Below are 22,044 nucleotides of genomic sequence, written 5' to 3'. Positions count from 1 at the left end.
GATACTCCATTCCATTTTCCAATCCTGTTCCACACACTAGGACAATCCCAGATGTTCCACCCAATCTAAGGGAGGAAGCAGCTATAGAGATCTAAAAGTTGCTGCACAAGAGAGTCATCCAAGAAGTCCCTGCAGACCAAATAGGATTCAGAACTTACTCTATTCTTTTTGGTGCCAAAAAGGACGGGGGACGGGAGGCCCATATTAGACCTAAGCAAATTAAACAAATCTGTCAAGAAGCCAAAGTTCCAAATGGTGACACTGCAATCTATACTTCCCTTTTTAGGGAAAGACAATTGGATGTGCTCGATAGACCTTCAAGATGCTTACTACCGCATAAAAATGGACAGGGCATCAAGAAGGTACTTAAGCTTCTGGCTCAGAGCCAGTCATTGCCAGTTCCGAGCTCTGCTTTTTGGTCTCACTACAGCCCCCAGACTGTTCACCAAATGCATGGCAGTAGTCACGGCTCACCTGAGGCGTCTAGGATTCAAAGTGTTTCCCTGTCTAGATGACTGGCTCCTATCTGCCACCACTAAGCATCTACTCCAACAAGCCAGGGATCTAACTTTGGGACATTTGCAATCAACTGGGTATTGGTCAACTTTCAAAAATCTACCTTGTTGCCCTGCCAACATATTACACTTGTAGGCGCAGATCTAGACACCTCCTCTATAGTAGCACATCTTCCAACAGAAAGAGTTGTAGCAGACAACAGACACTTCACCTCCTTCCCAAGACCAAAGTGAAAGCAGAGATAATTCTAAGATTACTAGGAACAATGTCTTCCAAGATTACAATGGTCCCTCTTGCCAGAATGCACGAGGATCCTTCAATGGCTGCTGTTCTTCCAATGGTCACTTCGAGCTTCCGATGCCTCACCTGATCAAATTAACAGAATCATGCAAGAAAGACTTAAGATGGTGGATACACTCCACTCATGTGACCATAGGGAGACCATTTGTTTCACATCAACCCATAGCTACAGTGACCACGGACACTTCCCAGATAGGGTGGGGGGAGGGCATTATCTGGGAAGAACAGTCCAAGGTACATGGCAGGAACACAAGGCTCACTTGCATATAAATGTCGTATAGATGAGAGCAGTGCTGCTTGTGTTGCAAGAACTTCACGACTCTCTCCCTCTAGGGACAATTGTGATACAGTCAGACAATATGTCTGTGGTTTGGTACATAAACAAGCAGGGGGGGAACCAGATCTTACCCCCTTTGTTGAGAGGCCCTGAGAGTTATGCAATGGGCAGTTTCTAATAGCAACGCACATTCCAGGGGAAGTCCAGTGTGATAGTGGACAAGCTGAGCAGAGGTATCTTAATGTATCACGAGTGGTCTCTCAATCAGAATGTAGCGGAAATGATTTTCCGAACATGGGGTCAGCCTTGCTGCGATCTCTTTGCCACTCCCATGAATGCCAAGTGCAGCAACTACTTTACCTTAATTCCCCCCTCCGGAGGAGACACTGAGAGACTCACTTGCTCACGATTGGCCCTCAGGAGTTCTGTATGCTTTTCCTCCATTCCCTCTCATACCCAGAGTCATTCAGAAAGCACAATACTCTGGGAAGAGGATAATTCTCATTGCTTCCTGACTGGCCTCGCCAAGTTCGGTTTCCACTTCCTTTGGCCTCCTCTTCAGGAGAAGCCTTGAACTCTGGACCCAGTGCCAGATTCTGCTGACTCATATGTCAGGGGAGCATCATCCTTCTCTCCACACCCTAAAATTGGCAGCTTGGCTGCTCCACTTCCCAATTTAGTCAGGCTTCACAATTTCACTCCTGCAGTTAAACATATGTTAATGTCCTCTCATAAAGCTTCCACTAGAAAACTATATTTTAGCAAATAGAAAAGGTTTTCCTTTTGGGCTCAAAACAGGAACATTGATCCTTTCTGCACCTATCCATTAGATTTTGGAGTTTTTGGCGGAACTCTTCCAGCAAGGCTCCGCTGCAGCAACAGTCAAGGTTCAACTTGCAATATCAAATTTCCACGTTGGTGATTCTATCTCCAACTTCATGTCTCACAGGCTGTGTAGAGCCTTCTTAAAAGGTGCCTCCTTATTAAGACCTGTTTAAGGAACCCCTTTCTCCTTGGAATTTAAATTTTGTTCTCTCATCTCACGTTGCCACCTTTTGAGCCCTCATCTTCGGACCTCAAGTTCCTTTCCCAGAAGATCTTGTTTCTAGTGGCTATAACTTCTAGTACTCAGCATCCAAAGCACCAGCACTCTCCGTACATAAACCACAGGTCAACTTCCGTAGTCACCGAAAAACAGTTTATTGTGAAATATCACATAAAATTCACATAAAATTCCTGTTCAGCGCTTTCGTCTTAACATAAAGACTTCTTCAGAACAGTTAATACTACTCTCATCCAGTTAATATTACTCTCATCCAGTTAATATATACCCACATACATTGATCACATGTGGTAATTGTTCCTAATATCTTTTTAAAGTGCCAGTGCTAAGATTCCGAACTCCCCCCAATACCCACGAAATGTTAATGAATAATTAATCTCTATTATCATAAACCTTGTCTAACAACATATATTACAAATCTTGACAAGAAAATTTCTTTTAAAATCTCTGAACACAATGAAATCATAAAATGCATCCCTTGTATGCTTTTTGCAATTTGCCAAAAGGTTTCAATGTAAAATTAAATTCAGTTTAAGAACAACCTATTGCCAGTCCTTCATATGTTGTTGCATAAACAGATACATATGGTCCCAGCTGCTAAAATAATTATATCAGTCTATCTATAGTTTTCTAAAATAGGTTTAACTGATATATATTCATTAATTCCAGGATGGACTGATGCATTTAACATGATTTGCCACCTGGTTTCTTTTTCACCCACTGCCTTTTTAATATCACCACCCCTTGTGTTATGCTTAATGGTTTCAAATATGCCAAAATGGAAAGTAGTACAAGCATCATTATCTTTTATGTGTTTCCATAGTGCATTATTTTCATCTTGCTTCTTAATACTATAAAGGTGATTGTATATTCTATTACGTAAACACCTTATAGTTTTGCCAACATAAAAACAGGCACAATGGGTACATTTTGCCAGATAAACCACATTCTTGGACCTGCAGTTGCCCTTCTGAAACCTAATGGTAGTGCTGTTAAAATTTTCCAATGTAATACTCAAACAATTGATAATGTACTGACATTGCTGGTAGGACCCACACTTTGTTGTGCCCATATTCACACCAAATACATCTCTCTTGCTATATTTCTTTTCTAAAAGATTTTTCATGTTGTAACCATTCCTATAGACAAATGTTGGTTTATCTCCTATTACTTTGAAAATGTCACCAGCAACTCTTAAGATATTCCAATTCTTTTGAATTATACCTTTAATTTCCACACTGTCAGGTGCATACCGTATGACACATGCTTTGCTATATTTTCCTATTTCCTTCCTATTGTTACCAGTGCTATCAGAATTTTGTCCATCTGATTCAAAGGCAACACCTAGAAGTGGCTTATACTTTGTCCCTCAATGTCTTCTCACATATTCAGTAACATCAGAAATCATTTCAAAAGGATATCCCGTCAGCAAAAAAAGAACCAATTTTTGTCAACTCCTTATCTAGGTCTAAAAAGTCAGTTGTCATACGGGCAGCTTGTATACATTGACCTTTTATTATGTTCCTTTTTTGTATATATGGATGATTACTTGAAAAATGTAAATAAGAATTACTAAAGGTTACCTTTCTGTATACGTTTGACTTAAAGTTACCATCTTGCAAGGTAATTAATGTGTCTAAATAAGAAATAGACTCCTTATCCATGTTGAATGTAAATTTAAAATGTTCACTACAAGAATTTAGATACCCCTTGAAATCCTCCAATTCCAATTGGTCACCCTTCCATATCACAAAGATGTCATCCAAGAATCTAAAGTAACAGGTCATGAGCCTGCTCCATTTGGAATGAAATATAAACTCATTTTCCCAATCTAGGAGTACCAAATTGGCAAATATGGGGGCACAAGCTGCCCCCATAGCCACCCCCTTGGTTTGTTTATAATATTCGTCCTCATAAAATATATAATTGTATGAGAGTACTAGTTCCATAAACTCTACAATCAATAGGGTCTTATCCCAATAGAGACATCCAATCCTAGTGATACTATCCTGAAATCTTGCCATACCTTCATCCTTAGGTATACTCGAGAACAGGTCCACCACATCTATTGTGATCAACCATTCAGCCCCCTCAGCTAACTTAGGTTGTAGCCTTCTCAAAAAATCCCAAGAATCTAAAACAAGATGGTGAATATTTTTAAATGTCGTTGTCAACCATTTGCCAATCACTTTACCATAAGGGAATGATTTTGAATTGCTACCAGAGATGATCGGCCTAAAAGGGGGGTCGTGGATGTCTTTATGGACTTTTGGTATCCCCACGATGGTACTGATGATAGGAAAATTAACTTTTAAAAATTTGTAAAGATCATGATCTATCCTACCTTCTAACAGAAGGTCTTCCAAATAAAGGTCTATCGTACAGTATCCAATATTCACTTCATTCAGGGATGATATATCATAATTGCCGGAATTCAACAAGATACTGTAGATATATATCAGTTAAACCTATTTTAGAAAACTATAGATAGACTGATATAATTATTTTAGCAGCTGGGACCATGTGTATCTGTTTATGCAACAACATATGAAGGACTGGCAATAGGTTGTTGTTAAACTGAATTTAATTTTACATTGAAACGTTTTGGTAAATTGCAAAAAGCATACAAGGGATGCATTTTATGATTTTATTGTGTTCAGAGATTTTAAAAAAAAATTTATTGTCAAGATTTGTAAGATTTGTAATATATGTTGTTAGACAAGGTTTATGATAATAGAGATTAATTATTCATTAACATTTCGTGGGTATTGGAGGGAGTTCGGAATCTTAGCACTGGCACTTTAAAAAGATATTAGGAACAATTACCACATGTGATCAATGTATGTGCGTATATATTAACTGGATGAGAGGTAGTATTAACTGTTCTGAAGAAGTCTTTATGTTAAGACGAAAACGCTTAACAGGAATTTTATGTGAATTTTATGTGATATTTCACAATAAACTGTTTTTCGGTGACTACGGAAGTTGACCTGTGGTTTGTGTACGGAGAGTGCTGGTGCTTTGGATGCTGAGTACTGGAACTGATTGTGCTTACTCTTATTCATTAGTTGACTGTTCCGGTGGTTATATTGTATTCTTTGGCTATAACTTTTGCTAGAAGAGTATCAAGAGTTGCAAGCTCTTTCTATTAAGCCGTCATATTTGATTTTTCATAAGGATAGGGTATCCTTGTGAACTAGTCCTTTCCTAGCCAAAGTCTCTTCTCCAAGCAACATAAATCAATCTATAGAGCTTCAAGTGTTCATTCCTAATCATAGCAACAAGGCAGAATACAAATTACATCAACTGGACGTGCATAGACAACTCAGATTCTATTTGCATAGGACCAAAGACTTTAGAAAGTCTGACCAACTATTCGTATCCTTCTCTGATGCAAAAAAGGTAGTTCATTTTCTAAAACTACTCTTTCCAATTGGCTTTCAAACTGTATTGCATTCAATTATACCTCAAATCAGAGATTTACCTTTCAAAGTGAAAGGTCATTCCACTACAGCAATGCCTACGTCATCTGCTTTTCAAGCCAGAATTCCCATGGATAATATTTGTGCAGCAGCTACTTGGACCACGCCACATACTTTTATCGTGCATTACAAAGAGGATTTTGCCTCCAGGGACACAGGGCCTCCTTTGGTTCCACAGCGCTTAAAGGTGTACTCCCATGAGCCACCCAGGGTAAAGGCGCTAGGGAGCTGTCCCATCACTGTAAGAATGAAGGCGAGATAGGATAACATAACATAAAGAAGTTATGTACTCACCGTAATGTTCCATGTTATTTGTTCATCTTGCCGTTCATTCTTACGAACCCTCCCTCCTTCCCCCTACCAAAGACCATTAGACATAGTATATATTTGTGTGTGAAACTTTCAGTTATGTATTCGGCTGAGTCGCCATCATTGTAAGAATGAAGGTTGAGATGGACAACAAACATGGAACGTTATGTTGGGTACATAACTTCTTTTTTTGCTCTGGCTATGACTGTGACAGTACCCCACTGATTTTGTGCTGCTAGTATTAAATGAATGGAGGAAGTACTGCATGGTACTGTGAGAATAGAGGACATGACTTGTTGCTGCAAGATGTTGCTGTTTGCAGCTGTGAGGTAGAGACTGCAGTTCTGCACAAAAAGGTGCCGCTGGACTTGATAGAAACTGAGCAGTCTAATAGGATAATGGTTTACTGTATGAGGCATTACTATTGGGTTTACTGAGGATTTGCACAAAGTGCAAAACAGCTGACTTGTTTCTGTGGAATGTATTATGTTCCTCATCTTAGTCCCACACATCCAAATGGAGTGCAGTGTTATACAAAACAGTTTTAACCAGCAATATAATCAGCCAAACAGCCAGTCAGCTAATTCATCTTGGTTGGAATGCCAGAGCACTAGTAGGTTTCTTCTCTCACAAAGTAAAAAGTAGGGTTTGTATAGTAGAATCTTTCTCAGTAATGTAGACAAGTTCAAAAAGGCAGTCTGCAATAGTATCTTTTACACTTAAAACATTGCAGAAATAAAGAAACTATCTGATGTTCTTCGTGTTTTACTGTTGCAGTCATTACATTTGGGTTATCTGCCTGCAGGTAGCCCTCAGCTGGCCTGAATACCAGTGTCTTGGATTCCTGTGTCAGATGCTGTCTCTTCCATGATGTCAGATCGTCAGGGGTATAAAACATGCAGCCCACGCCATTACATCAATCTTTCTTGCCGCGCCATGCCTGAAGCAGTTTGCAAGTGACGGTAGGCCGACTTCTGAAATTTTTGTTTGAGTTTCAGAACCGAAGTCTTCAAAAAAGCTAAGTACCCCGTTGGGGATCCTTTTTCTTGCTCTTAACCGATGTCAGTAAAAGTTAACAATTTTCTTACCTGTGGAAAGCAAATACCTCAAAGATTTTCATTCGTACTGCATTCCTTGCTTTAGGCCCAGACCACGACGTCCCTCGCTGTCGGTTTTGTGCCTTATTCAACCTCCGAACTATTCATCTGTCTATATTTTGGTACTCTGTATAACTATCCAGAAATGGCTTCGGTAAGCCATCCGACTACCGATATTACGAAAAAACGTAAGGATAAAGACAGATAGACTGCATAGGTCCAAAACTGCCAACTACGCTTCCGTTAAGCTAGTGGCCAGTCTGCCGGTACTCAGTGAGGCTCTTTCGCAGCCCCTGATACCCGCTATTTCAGATTCGCAGGCCTCTACCGAGACCCATTCGGAGTCCGGCATGCCATGAGATGCTTCTTCGACTATGGAACCTGTGGATGTCTCTACCTTGGATGGGTCTGGAGCTGCTGTGCAGGCACCGGCACCAGCTTCTGAGGGTGTATTCAGGCCAACAGATTTGCATTTTAAACCAACACCATCTTCTTCATTCAGGCCTAAAACTCAACCCACACCTAGAAAACAGGCCCATATGCCTAACAAACAAATGCTTAGAATGGCTGAAGACCTTATTACTTTATGTAGGGGAAGCCAGCCTTCCCCCTCTGAGACCTAACACTGATTTTCCTTCTGATTCTTCTGATCAGGATTCTGTTTTTTCTGATTACCAGGATTTGCTCTTATCTACATATGAGGATTCTGATGCAGAGGATTCCATTCCCTCTGCTTCCCTTCCAGAAGATTTTTCTTTTGGTGAAACCTTGCACACACTAGGGGAGCGTTTCCGCTGGGAAAGCCAGGATTACTCTGACTCAAAAAGAGGCTTAGGTAATTCTTACTCATTCCTCAGCACATGCCTTTAGCTATCCCTCCTGTTCTGGACATTGTAGATGCCTTCTTGGAATCTAGCCTGTCCCCAGACACTTTATCTCCAGCTCCCAGAAAATCTGACAGGTGTTAGAGTAAGCCTACTCTCAGAAGTTCCTCTTCAAGAAATCCTACTATGGATCCAGAGACCATTTCCCAAGGACCAAAGGGCATTAAGGCTACTGCTGCCAAAAATCCTACCCCTTCTGATAGAGATTCTAGAGCCTTGAACAGATGGGATAAGAAGGTATACACTTCTGCTACTTTGGGCCATTAGGGTTTTAAATTGTCAGTTTCATATGTTAAAGCACCAGCAGCATATTATGGGACTACTTAAACAGAAAATAATGTTGTTTCCTGACTGTGCTGAACACAAAGAATTAAATGATTTACTGCATTCTGCTGGACAAGTTGGTAAACATACTTTGCAATGTGGTTTTGACTCTTTAGAAGCATTTTGCAGGGCTGCTGTCACTGGGTCTGTACTTAGAAGGCATGCTTGGCTTAAGGAGCAAAACTTACCAGATCATATTAAAGCTAAATTACTGGATGCTCCCTTAAACCAAGACCGCCTGTTTGGCAACAAAGCAGAAGTCGTCTTCAAAAAGATGGAGGAAAAACTAAATCTATGCAAACTGTTAAAGATTTCCTGCAAGTACAGCCTCCCAGATTTAGTAGGCATTGGCCTTCAAAGAATTGGACCTTTCCAGTCTTTTACAGGCTTTCTCAGTCCAAACCCAGGAACAGCAGACTACGTAGGCTACAGTCTCAGGCTACGCATAGGCCTAAACAGTGGGGGGCTCCCACTTCCAAAGCAGGAAGTAGTAAGACATCCCCCTACGGAAAAATGTCACAATGACTTAACCTTAACCCTTCCAAGCCCTGCTCAACTGCCTGCTCCCTTAGGAGGAAAGCTCGCCGTGCATGCAAAAAACTGGGAAATTACTGAGGACAAATGGGTTTTAAATGTAGATTTCCAAGGATACAGATTCCACATGTTCTTCGTGTTTCACTGTTGCAGTCATTACATTTGGGTTATCTGCTTGCTGGTTTCCCTCAGTCGGCCTGATTAACAAAGTCTTGGGTCCTGCGTCGGTTGCTGTCCCTTCTTCCATGACGTCAGGGGTATAAAACATGCAGCCAATGCCATTACATCAGTCTTTCTTGCTGTGCGGTGACCGAAGCAGTTGGCAAGTGCCGGTAGGCTGACTCCTGAAATTTTTGTTTGAGTTTCAAAACCGAAGTCTTCAACTAAAGCTAAGTACCCCGTTGGGGAAACTTTTTCTTGCTCCTTACCGATGTCAGTAAAATTAATAATTGCATTACTTGTGGAAAGCAAATACCTCAAAGATTTTAATTCGTACTGTATTCCTTGCCTAGGCCCTGACCACGACGTACCTTGCTGTCGGTTTTGTGGTTTATTTACTCAGCGCACTGTCCGTCGTCTGTATATTTTCGCCTCTAAATATTTCGGTTTTCTGTTTAATTATCTAGAAATGTCGTTGATTTGCCATCCAACTACCGGGATTTCAAAAAAAATCTAAAGATAAAGACAGAGACAGGCCTCCGAGGTCCAAAACTGCAGACGATGCTTCTCCTAAGCCATTCTTCAGTTCGCCAGTACTCAGTGAGGTGCTTTCGCAGCCCCTGATACTTCTGATTCGCAGGCCTCTACTGAGACCCATTTGGAGTCCGGTATACTGCAAGATGCTTCAACTATGGAACCTGCGGATGTCTCTACCTTGGAAAGGGTCCAGAGCTGCTGTGCAGGCACCAGCTTCTGAGGGTGTATTCAGGCCTATGGACTTTATTTTTATTTTATTTTACATTTGTTTACCAGGCTAGTCCAACTGGATAGATGTCCATTTACAGTAGAGGCCCGGGGAGTTGAGCTCCAAGCTAGGACAATGAAATTAACAGAATAACATCTAAGGATATATGAGCTAGATAAAAACTATTAACAGTATGCATAACAGGTTATCACTGTAAAATGTACAGTGCAGAATACATGCATAACAAAGGATGCAAGTACAATCTAAATTGACAGTGCAGAATATTAACAGACTTGTATATTAAAGTGACGCTTCCTTCTTTACTTAGGCCTAAATCTTGATCCATGTCTAAAAAACTGATGCCCAGGCCACATGCTCAGGCCTCTATGCCTAAAAAGCAAATGATAAGAATGGCTGAAGATCTAATAACTCTAGTCTAAGAGGCCTAGTACTGAAGTTGATGATGAATCTTCTGATCAGGATTCTGTTTTTTCTGACTCTTCTGATGATCTGGATTTGCACTTACCTACTTATGAAGATACTGATGCAGAGGAGACTATTCCCTCTGCTTCCCCTCCTGAGGATTTTTCTTTTGGGGAACCTTACATACTCTAAGGGAGCATTTCCACTGCGAAAGCCAGGATTTTTCTTATTCAAAAAAGAGGCTTAGGGATTTCCTTCTCCTACCTCAGCATAAGCCTTTAGCTATTTCTCCTGTACTATTGTTGATGCTTTCTCTGAATCTAGTTTGGCCACTGATTCTTTGCCTCCTGCTCCCAGAAAACCTGACAGATACTACAGGGTCTCTGAGTCCCACAAGTTCCTTTTCAAAAATCCTATTTCAGATCCAGAGACTGTCACAGGGGGCCCAAGGGCATTAAGGCTTCTACTGCTAGAAACCCTACCCCTTCTGATAGAGACTCCAGGGCGCTGGATAGATGGGGTAAGAAGGTTTACACTTCTGCAACCTTGGCCATTAGGCTTTTAAACTGCCAGTTTCATATGTTAAAATATCAGCAACATGTTATTGGGACTGCTTAAACAGAAAATGATATTGATTCCTGACTGTGTGGAAGATAAAGAATTAAAGGATTTAATGCATTCTGCCGAACAAGTTGGAAAACCTACTGCAATGTGGTTTTGATTCATTAGAGGCCTCTTGCAGGGCTGCTGTTACTGGGTCTGTGCTCAGAAAGCATGCTTGGCTTAAGGAGCAATATTTGCCTGATCATGTTAAAGCTAAATTGTTGGATGCTCCTTTAAATCAGGACTGCCTGTTTGGCAACCAGGCTGAGGAAGTTCTTAAAGATGGAAGATCAAGCTAAATTTATGCAAACTATTAAAAGATTTTTTACAAGTTCAACCTCCTAGATTTAATAGGCACTGGCCCTCTTAGAATTGGTTCTTTCCAGCCCCTTCCAGGTCTTCTCGAGCCAAACCCAGACACTGCAAAAACCCCAGGTTTCAGTCCCAGGGGAATCTCAGAACTAAGCAGTGGGGGGCCTCCACTTCCAAGTCTAGGAGTAATAAGACTCCCCCCTGTGGTAAACTGTCTTAGTGACTTCCTTTTAAAATTTCCAAGCACTTGTCAACCGACTGCCCCTTTGGGGGGAAAGATTGATGTTCTTAGTGTTTCACTGTAGCAGTCATTACATTTGGGTAATCCTGCTGGCAGGTTGCCCTCAGTCGGCCTGAATTCCAAAGTCTTGGGTCCTGCGTCAGCTGTCATCAGGTCGTCAGGGGTATAAAGGAAGCAGCCGATGCCATTTTCTTTAGTCTTTCTTGCCGCACGGTGCCCGAAGCAGAAGCAGTTCGCAAGTGCCAGTCGTCCAACTCCTGAGATTTTCGAGTTCGAATTTCAGATCCAAAGTCTTCTATAAAGCGAAGTACCCCATTGGGGAAAATGTTTTTCTTGCTCCAAAACCGATGTCAGAAAAAGTTAATAATTGTATTTCTTGTGGGAAGCAAATACCTCATAAGGACTTTCATTCTTACTGTATTCCTTGCCTAGGCCCTGATCATAATTTTCTGGGTTGTCGGTTTTGTGCTAGGTTTAACCAACGCACTATTAAGCGTCGGTATGATTTTGCTTTAAAGTACTTTGGACACAGATTTAATTATCCAGAAATGTCGTCGGAAAGCCATCCAACTACCGGAGTGCACAAAAAACGCAAAGAAAAATACAGCCGAGGTCCAAAACAGACTACAAAGCTTCTCCTAAGCCAGTCACTGGTTCTCAGTGAGGTGCTTTCGCAGCCCCTGACGACTGCTACTTTAGAGGCGCAGGCTGCTACCGACTCCTATGTGGAGTCGGCCATGCCGCTGGAAACTCAAGGTATTGGAGCCTCGGACGCTGATCCTTCAGATGGGTCTGGAGCCTCTGAGCAGGCATCGGTTTCTGAGGGTGTATTCAGACCCAAACATCTATACATTAAACCGACTTCAAAGGCAAAGACTAAAGCACCTTCAAAGGCAAAGAAGCAACCTCAAGAGCAACATGGACAGGCCTCCATGTCCAAAAAAACAGATGCTCAAAATGGCCGAAGACTTGATCACCTTGATCAGGGGTTCCCATCCCCCTCCTGATAAGAGGCCTAGGCAAGAGACTGAGTATGAATCTTCAGATCAGGTTTCCATTTCTTCTGATTCCTCTTCTGATCAGGAATATTCTTTTCCCCCCTGTGAGGATTCTAATGCTGAAGAATCCATACCTTCAGCTTCTCCTCGTGAGGATTATTCTTTTGGGGAAACCTTACATACCATGAGGGAGCATTTCCACTGGGAGAGACAAGATTTTTTCAGAGTCTAAAAAGAGGCTCAGGGATTTCCTGTTACTTCCTCAGCACAGGCCACTAGCCATCCCTTCTGTGTTAGACATTGTAGATGTGTTTTTGGAGTCTAGCCTTACCCCTGACTCCTTACCTCCAGCTCCTGTTAAGCCTGACTGATATTACAGGGTTCCTGACTCGCATAAATTCCTTTTTAAAAACCTTGCTGCAGACCCAGAAACTATTTCTCAGGGTCCCAAGGGTGTTAAAGCTTCCGCTGCAAAAAACCCTACCCCTTCTGACGGGGATTCTAGGGCACTGGATAGATGGGAGGAAAAAAGGTTTACACATCTGCTACCTTGGCTATAAGGGCCTTAACCTGTCAGTTTCATATGCTCAAATATCAGCAACATGTCATGGCATTGGTTAAACAGAAAATGTTGTTAAACTCTGAATGTGCAGAAAACAAGGAAATGCAGGATATATTGCATGCAGCTGAACAAGTTGGAAAGCATACTTTGCAATGTGGTTTTGATTCTTTAGAGGCCTCCTGCAGGGCCGCAGTTACAGGTTCTGTAATTACAAGGCATGCTTGGCTAAAGGAACAAAATCTGCCTGATCATGTTAGTTAAATTATTAGATGCACCTTTACAGCAGGATTCTTTGTTTGGTGTTAAGGCAGAAGAGGTGTTAAAGAAAATGGAGGACAAGGGTAAATCTATGCAAACGGTCAAAGATTTCTTACAAGTACAGCCACCTAGGTTTAGTAGACACTGACCAACAAAGAATTGGTCCTTTCCTGTGTCAGACAGACCTCAAAGGGGCAGACCCAGACGCCCTACAAGCAGATCCCAGGCGCAAGGTTCATACAGGTCAAAGCAATGGGGTGCTTCTACCTCCAAAAGTGGAGAATACAAATCACGACCTTACAGGAAACCGTCCCAATGACTTCCCCCTTCCTGCACCAAGCACTTATTTCCTGGCAGCACCCTTAAGGGGAAATTAGCACTTTTTTCTCAAAATTGGCACATTATAACCCAGGACAAGAGGGTTCTAAATATTGTGTCACAAGGCTACAAGTTCCATTTCCATACCCTGCCAAAGGCAAGCGGCTGGCCAGATCTGCCAAAAAATCAGTGGGCAGAGGCACAAAAACAAGTCTCATCCCTCATGGACATGAGGGCCACTCAAGTGCCAGAGCAAGAGCGGGGACAAGGATTTGTACTTAAGACTTATGTTCATCGTGTTACACTGCTGCAGTCATTACACTTGGGTTATCCTGCAGACAGGCGGTCCCGCAGTCGGCCAGAGTTCAAAAGTCTTGGTCTGCCGTCGGTTGCTGTCGCTTCTTCCCTGACGTCAGTGCGCCAGGGGTATATGAGGCATACAACGCCATTTTCTTAAGTCTTTTTTGCTGTGCAGTGCCCGAAGCAGAAGCAGTTCGCAAGTGCCGGTCGGCAGACTCCTGAGATTTTCGAAGTCTAATTCCGGATCCAAAGTCTTCAATAAAGCTAAGTACCCCGTTGGGGAAACTTTTCTTGCCCTAGACCGATGTCAGAAAAAGTTAATTGTATTTCTTGTGGGAAGCAAATACCTCATAACGACTTCCACTCTTACTGTATACCATGCCTAGGCCCTGATCACGACATCACTAGTTGTCGGTTTTGTGCTAGATTTAACAAACGCACTATAAAAAGACGTTTTGATTTTGCTTTGCACTACTTTGGCCGAAGGTTCAGTTACACTATGCCGTCGGATCAACTGACGACCTCAATACCGAAAAAAACGCAAAAACAAGGATAAAGACAGGCATCCGAGGTCCAAAACCAACAACAAAACCTCTTCTAGGCCAGTCACCGGTTCTCAGTCAGGCGCTTTCGCAGCCCCTGACACCCACTACCTCAGAGCCACAGGCCGCTTCTGACTCCCACGTGGAGACAACTAAGCCTTTGGAAACTCAAGGTATTGGGCCTACGGAAACTAATCCCTCAGATGGGTCCGGAGCAGCTGAGCAGGCATCGGCTTCTGAGGGTGTTTTCAGACCTGCACAACTTACCATTAAAACAACAGCCAAGACAAAGGTACCATTAACGACAAAGAAGCAAGTACAGCATTCTCCTGGACAGTCCTCCATGCCTAAGAAACAGATGCTTAAAATGGCCGAAGACCTCATTACTCTAATCAGGGGTTCCCATCCCTTTCCTGAGAAAAGGCCTAGGCAGGATACAGACTGTGATTCCTCTGATCAGGTTTCCATTTCCTCTGATTCCTCTTCAGACCAGGGATACACTCTACCCCCCTATGAGGACTCTGATGCTGAAGACTCTATCCCTTCAGCCTCTCCTCCTGAGGATTATTCTTTTGGGGAAACTGTACATACCATGAGGGAGCATTTCCATTGGGAAAGTCAGGATTACTCAGAATCCAAGAAAAGGCTCGGGGATTTCCTTTTATTGCCTCAGCACAGGCCACTGGCTATTCCCTCTGTGCTAGACATTGTGGATGATGTGTTCTCTGAATCCAGCTTATCTCCTGATTCTTTGCCCCCTGCTCCAGCCAAACCAGACAGATGGTATAGAATCCCTGACTCTCACAAGATTCTTTACAGAAACCCTTCTGCTGATCCAGAAACTATTTCACAGGATCCAAAAGGGGTTAAGGCTTCCATTGCAAAAACATCCAGTACCCTCTGACAGAGATTCCAGAGCTTTGGTTAGATGGGGGAAGAAAGTATTCACTAATGCAACTTTAACAGTAAGAGCTTTAAATTGCCAGTTTCACATGCTTAAGTACCAATAATATTTAATGGCTCAGTTAAAACAGAAAATGCTTGCAAGCTCAGAAGCTCCTGATTGTAAAGAAATGCAGGATTTATTGCATGCAGTTGAACAGGTGGGAAAACCTACTCTGCAATTTGGTTTTGATTCTTTAGAGGCCTCCTGTAGAGCCGCAGTTACAGGTTCTGTGATTCGAAGACATGCTTGGTTAAAAGAACAGAGTTTACCTGATCATGTTAAAGCAAAATTATTGGATGCTCCTTTACAGCATGATACCTTGTTTGGTGTTAAGGCAGAAGAGGTGTTAAAGAAAATGGAGGATAAAGCTAAATGTATGCAAACAGTCAAGGATTTCTTACAGGTACAGCCACCTCGGTTTAGCAGAAATTGGCCAACAAAGAATTGGTCCTTTCCAGTGTCAGACAGGCCACAGAGAGGCAGATACAGACGCCCAAGAAGCAGATCTCAACCCCAAGGCTCAAACAGACGACGACAGTGGGGCACTTCAGCCCCAAAAGGAGGGGAGGACAAGTCTCAACCTTACAGGAAGCAGTCACAATGACTTTCCCCTTTGTACGCCAGGCACGCCCCGTTTGGAAGCCCCCTTAGTGGGAAAACTAGCACTTTTTTCTCAAAACTGACAATCACCCAAGACAAATGGGTTCTGAATATTGTGTCTCAAGGTTACAGGTTCCACTTTCATACTTTACCAAGGATAAAAGGAATGCCAGACCTGCCACAAAATCAATGGGCAGAGGCACAAAAACAAATTTCAGCCATCATGGATATGAGAGCTATTTAAAAAGTACCACAACAGGGACAAGGATTTTACTCGAGACTCTTCCTGGTCCACAGAAAGGACAAGGCCCTGGAGGCCCATACTAGACCTTTCAATTCTGAATACTTACCTGAATATTCCAAAATTCAAAATGTTGACATTATAGCAGCTTCTACCCATGTTGGGCAAGAAGGCTTGGCTTGTTACTCTGGACCTCAGAGGCATACCTGCATGTCCCTATCAGACAGAATTGCAGAAGATACCTCAGATTCAAAGCTGGTACAATGCACTACCAATTCTCTGCACTGCCCTTTGGCTTATCTACTGCGCCCAGGGTCTTCACAAAGTGCCTGGCACCAGTAATTGCATTTTGCAGACAAAAAGGAATTCAAATATATTCATACCTGGACGACTGCCTCAAGCAGAGACAAAGGACATTCTTCTACAGCATCTGGCGTTTGTAAAAAGGTTGCTAATTTCTCTATGGTATACAGTAAACGAAAATAAGTCAAAATTAGTGCCCTCACAACAGATTATATTCCTGGGTGCCCGCTTAAATACAATGGCCCAGGTGGCTTACCTCACGCCAGACAAACAAGTTCAACTAACTCAATATTTTCAATTACTGGCAAAAAAGTCCCATCTCCCTGCAAGAAAAATTCTGCAGGCCCTGGGATTCATGGCATCCTGCATTCTACTAATATATGCCAGACTGCATATGAGGAAATTACAATGGTACCCAAAAAGTGTTTGGACTCAACACTCTCACAGTTTAGAAGCAGTAATAAGAATGATTCCCTGCCTACAACAGGAGTTTCGATGGTGGGCACAGCGGCCTGTGTTGAGGCAATGTCACCTAAACAAGGGTCAGCCTTTTACCCAACCCACAACCAGGCAAACTCTAACAACAGATGCTTCGGACTACGCCTGGGGAGCACACATGGCAGGAAAATGCATTCAGGGCAAGTGGACCACAGACCAGATGCATCTTCACTTCAGTCAAAAAGAGATGTTGGCTGTTCAAAATGCCCTAACAGCTTTCAAGGACCTTCTGCATCCAGGACAATTATTACTGAAGACAGACAACACCACAGTAATGTGGTACATAAACAAGCAAGGGGGCACACATTCTTATCCCCTATGCAGGCAAGCCATGACCTTGTGGAACACAACTCTAATGTATCAAGTTCACCTGCAAGCACAATTCCTGCCTGGAAAGAAAAATACTCTGGCAGACGATCTAAGCAGAAATGTCATGGACCCTCATGAATGGAAATTGAATCCACAAATCTTCAGCGTGGTAACGCAAAAATGGGGATGCCCAGACATAGATCTTTTTGCCTCTCCACAGAATTGCCAACTACAAAAATTCTGCACAAGGACTTATCACAAACAAGCATGGAAAGTGGATGCTCTTTTGTTCAGCTGGAAAAACCAAAAAGTTTATGCCTTCCCGCCACTGCCTCTCCTTTCAAAGGTACTCCTAAAAGCCAGAGAAGAAAAACCACAGATGATCCTGATTGCTCCAGATTGGCCACGCCAGCACTGGGTCCCTATCTTAAGGAACTTGGCTCAAGGACCACCATGGATTTTGCCTCAAATTCCACACCTTCTAACTCAACAAAACAATCAGATCCTGCATGGTCAGCTCAAAACCCTAAACCTGGCTGCATGGCAGGTACATTAGCCAAACAGGCAACACCGCTCTCTAAAGCTGTTATGGATGTCCTTTTAGAGGCCAGGAGGCCTAGTACCAGGAAAGCTTACTCTGAAAAATGGAATAGATTCTGCTCCTGGAACCAGGCTCAAAACCTTGACCCTCTTGTTCCAAACATTCCTCAGATTTTACAATACTTAACTGAGATGCTGGACAGAGGCCTATCCTTCTCATCAATTACGATCCTCGCCTCTGCCATTTCAGCACATTACAACATGGATCCTCCTTTATTCTCTCATCCCTTGCTAAAGCAGTACCTCAGAGGGGTGAAAAACATAAGACTGCCCTGGAGAGCGCCAACACCGACTTGGGACCTCAATTTTGTTTTGGAAAAACTGACCCTACCACCTTTTGAGCCAGCCAATACAGCCGATCTAAAATTTTTATCATCAAAAACAGCTCTGCTCCTGGTAGTAACTTCAGCACGAAGAGTCTCAGAGCTACAGGCATTAATAGCAGTTGAACCTTTTATAATTTTTCATCAGGACAGGGTTTCTTGAAGGACAAACTCTACCTTTATGCCAAAGGTGATATCTAGTGTGGCTCTTAACCAAACCATCCATTTGCCAACTTTTTATCCAAACCCCCAGAATAAAGGGGAGAAACTTCTGCATTCTTTGGACATACACAGGCAGCTACGCTTCTACTTGGACAAAACAAAAGCTTTCAGGAAAACCGAGGAACTGTTTGTAGCATATGCTGCAGGATCACAGGGCAAGGCTATCTCAAAGCAGACTATATCCAAATGGATAGGTTCATATGTTAGTACTAGGCTATCTGCCCTTGTGAGCCATTTTAAGCCTAGCCAATTGCCCCTTGTGAGACTCAAACCCTGCACCTTGTGTTTGTAAGGCAAACACCTTAACCATTATGTATTCGTTACTGCTGCACACAGCATGGAAAATCAGTCCCAAATACCATTAGGCCACATTCCACCAGGGCAACAGCCACTTCAACAGCCTTTCTCAGAGGAGTACCTACCAAGGAAGTTTTGGAGGCTGCAACTTGGGATTCAGTGCACACCTTTACCAAGCATTACCACCTGCCTCTTTACTCTAAATCCAGAGCAGGGTTTGCCACTGCAGTTCTGCAGGGCCTCATAGCCAATCCTAACTCTTTATAGACCAGCCACCCAACCTTAGCTTTGGGATTCTACCCAAGTGTAATGACTGCAGCAGTGTAACACGATGAACATAGTACAGTTTTGTACCTACCATAAATGTAGATGTTCGGGTGTTCACACTGCTGCAGTCCAGGTTACCCTTCCTCCATCCCCTCTGAACTAGCTGGACTTATCTATACCTTTCTATCCTATACAACCTTTGTGGTGTATTTGCTTGTAAATGAAGGTATTGTTTTTATTTTATATGTATAATTTTTATTAGCAATATGTGTTGCCTACCTATTGGGGGCACCTGACATCTGGGGCAAGAAAAACTGAAGAAAATGGCATCTGATGCATCTTGTATACCCCTGGCGCACTGACGTTAGGGAAGAAGCGACAGCAAGAAAATGGCGTCTGATGCATCTTGTATACCCCTGGCGCACTGACGTTAGGGAAGAAGTGACAGTAACCGACGCCGGACCAAGACTTTGGAACTCTGGCTGACTCTGGGACCGCCTGACAGCAGGATAACCCAAGTGTAATGACTGCAGCAATGTGAACACTCGAGCATCTACATTTATGGTAGGTACAAAACTGTACTTTCTTGGTACCCAGAAAGGACAAGGCCTGGAGGCCAATACTGGACCGATCGATTCTGAATACATTTCTGGGTATACCAAAATTCAAAATATTGACTTTGCAGCAGCTCTACCGCCCATGCTGGGCAAGAACGCTTGGCTTGTAACTTTAGACCTAAAAGAGGCATACCTGCATGTCCCAATCAGACAAATATGCAGAAGATACCTCAGATTCAAGACTGGCTCAATGCATTACCAATTCTCTGCACTGCTCTTTGGCATATCTACTGCACCCAGGGTCTTTACAAAGTGCCTGGCACCAGTAATTGCATTCTGCAGACAAAGAGGGATATAAGTATATCCTTACTTGGACGAATGTTTAATTCAAGCAGAGAACAAGGACGTCCTTCTACAGCATCTGGCGTTTGTGAAAAAACTTCTAACATGTCTAGGGTACACAGTCAACAAAAAGAAATCAAAACTAGTATCCTCTCAAGAGATAATATTCCTGGGTGCAAGCTTAAATACAACTGCTGAGATGGCTTATCTCACACCAGACAAACAAAAACAACTGACTTCCTACTTCAAAACCTTAGCAACAAAGGCCCAGTTATCTGCAAGAAAAATTCTGTAGGCTTTGGGCTTCATGGCATCTTGCATCCTACTAATTCCATATGCAAGACTGCATATGAGGAAACTTGAATGGTACCTAAATAGTGTTTGGACTCAACATTGCCACAGCCTGGAAACTATAATTACTCTCATCCCCTGCCTGCAACAGGAGTTTCCATGGTGGGCAAAGGCTTGTCACCAAAACAAGGGACACCCATTCACATTACCCCCAGCCAGGCAAACCGTAACAACGGATGCTTCAGATTATGCTTGGGGGGGGGGGGGGGCCACATGGCAGGAAGATGCATTCAGGGAACATGGACCTCAAACCAAATGCATCTACATATCAATCAGAAAGAGATGCTAGCTGTTCAAAATGCCCTGACAGCCTTCAAGGACCTACTTCAACCAGGACAACTACTGATAGACAACACCACAGTCGTGATATATAAACAAACGGGGGCACACATTCTTACCCCCTTTGCAGACTAGCCATGACTTTGTGGGACACAGCATTGACTTAAGAAGTACATCTGCAGGCACAATTCCTGCCAGGAAAGAAAAATACTCTGTCAGATGAATTAAGCAGAAACCTCATGGATCCCCATGAGTGGCAGCTGGATACACAAGTCTTCAGCATGATAACAAGGAAATAGGGATGCCCGGACATAGATCAGTTTGCCTCCCCTCACAACTACCAACTAAAGAGATTCTGCACAAGGTTTCATCACAGACAAGCATGGAAAGTGGATGCCCTATCCTACAGTTGGAAAAACCTATCAGTTATATGCCTTTCCCCCTCTGCGCCTCCTCCCCAAGGTACTCCTAAAGGTCAGACAGGAGAAACCAAAGATGATACTGATTGCACCAGACTGGCCCCGCCAGCACTGGTACCCAATATTAAGGAGCTTGTCCCAATGCCCAGTTTGGACCTTACCTCAAGTACCGCATCTACTGTCCCAGCAAAACAATCAGATCCTGCACAGCCAGCTCAGGACTTTAAACCTGGCAGCATGGCGCATAATGTAATCATACAAAACACACTTCTCAGCAAAGCTGTGATTGATGTCATTTTGGAAGCCAGAAGGCCTAGTACTAGAAAATCTTATGCTGGAAAATGGAAGAGATTCTGTGCTTGGAACCAGGCACAAGGAAACAGATACAGCTGTGCCAAATATTCCACAGATTTTACAATACTTAACTGAGATGCTGGACAAAGGCCTATCTTTATCCTCTATTAAAATTCATGCCTCTGCCATTTCGGCTCATTACAATGCAGAGCCACCAATCTTTTCTCCTCCCTTAGTAACAGTACCTCAGAGGAGCCAAACATTTAAGGCCTCCAAGGACCTCACCAATGCCTGCATGGGACCTCAACTATGTCTTGGAAAAACTCAGCCTGCCTCCTTTATAGCCAGCTGCTACTGCTGATATAAAGTTTTTATCTTGGAAAACAGCTCTGCTCCTAGCATTAACTTATGCAAGACGAGTTTAAGAGCTACAGGCACTCATGGCTGTGGAACCATTTATAATTTTTTATCTGGACAGGGTCTCCCTGAGGGCAAACCCAACATTTATGCCTGACGTGGTGTCCAGTGTGGCTCTTAACCAAACCATTCATCTGCCAACTTTTTATCCAAATCCACAGAACAAGGGGGAAAGAATTCTGCATTCTTTGGACGTACACAGACAGCTTAGATTCTATTTGGACAGAACCAAAGTTTTTAGAAAGAGCAATTACTAGTGGCATATGCTGCAGGTTCACAAAGAAGGGCCATCTCAAAGCAGACTATTTTAAAATGGATAGGCCACTGCATTCGTTTCTGCTACTTATACCATGGCAAGTCGGTGCCTAAGGGCATTAGACCATATTCCACCAGAGCTGCAGCCACTTCAGCAGCCTTTCTCAGGGGAGTACCAACCAAGGACATTTTAGAGGCAGCTACTTGGAGTTCAGTGCACACCTTTACAAAGCACTATCATCTGCCACTCTACTCTAAATCCAGGGCAGGCTTTGCC

General features: G+C 43.0%; 1 protein-coding gene across 1 annotated transcript in view; it reads left to right on the top strand.

The window, feature by feature from the left end:
* Positions 1-22,044, top strand: part of NCOR1 (nuclear receptor corepressor 1) — a 4,682,182-nt gene that overhangs the window by 1,093,559 nt on the left and 3,566,579 nt on the right. The gene's annotated exons all lie outside the window — the stretch shown is intronic.

This window comes from Protopterus annectens, chromosome 13.part0 (genome assembly GCF_019279795.1).
Source record: "Protopterus annectens isolate FY-2018-M chromosome 13.part0, PAN1.0, whole genome shotgun sequence".
Lineage (NCBI taxonomy): Eukaryota > Metazoa > Chordata > Ceratodontiformes > Protopteridae > Protopterus > Protopterus annectens.
The sequence above is the reverse complement of the archived record's forward strand: the minus strand, read 5'-3'. Positions and strand labels throughout refer to the sequence as shown.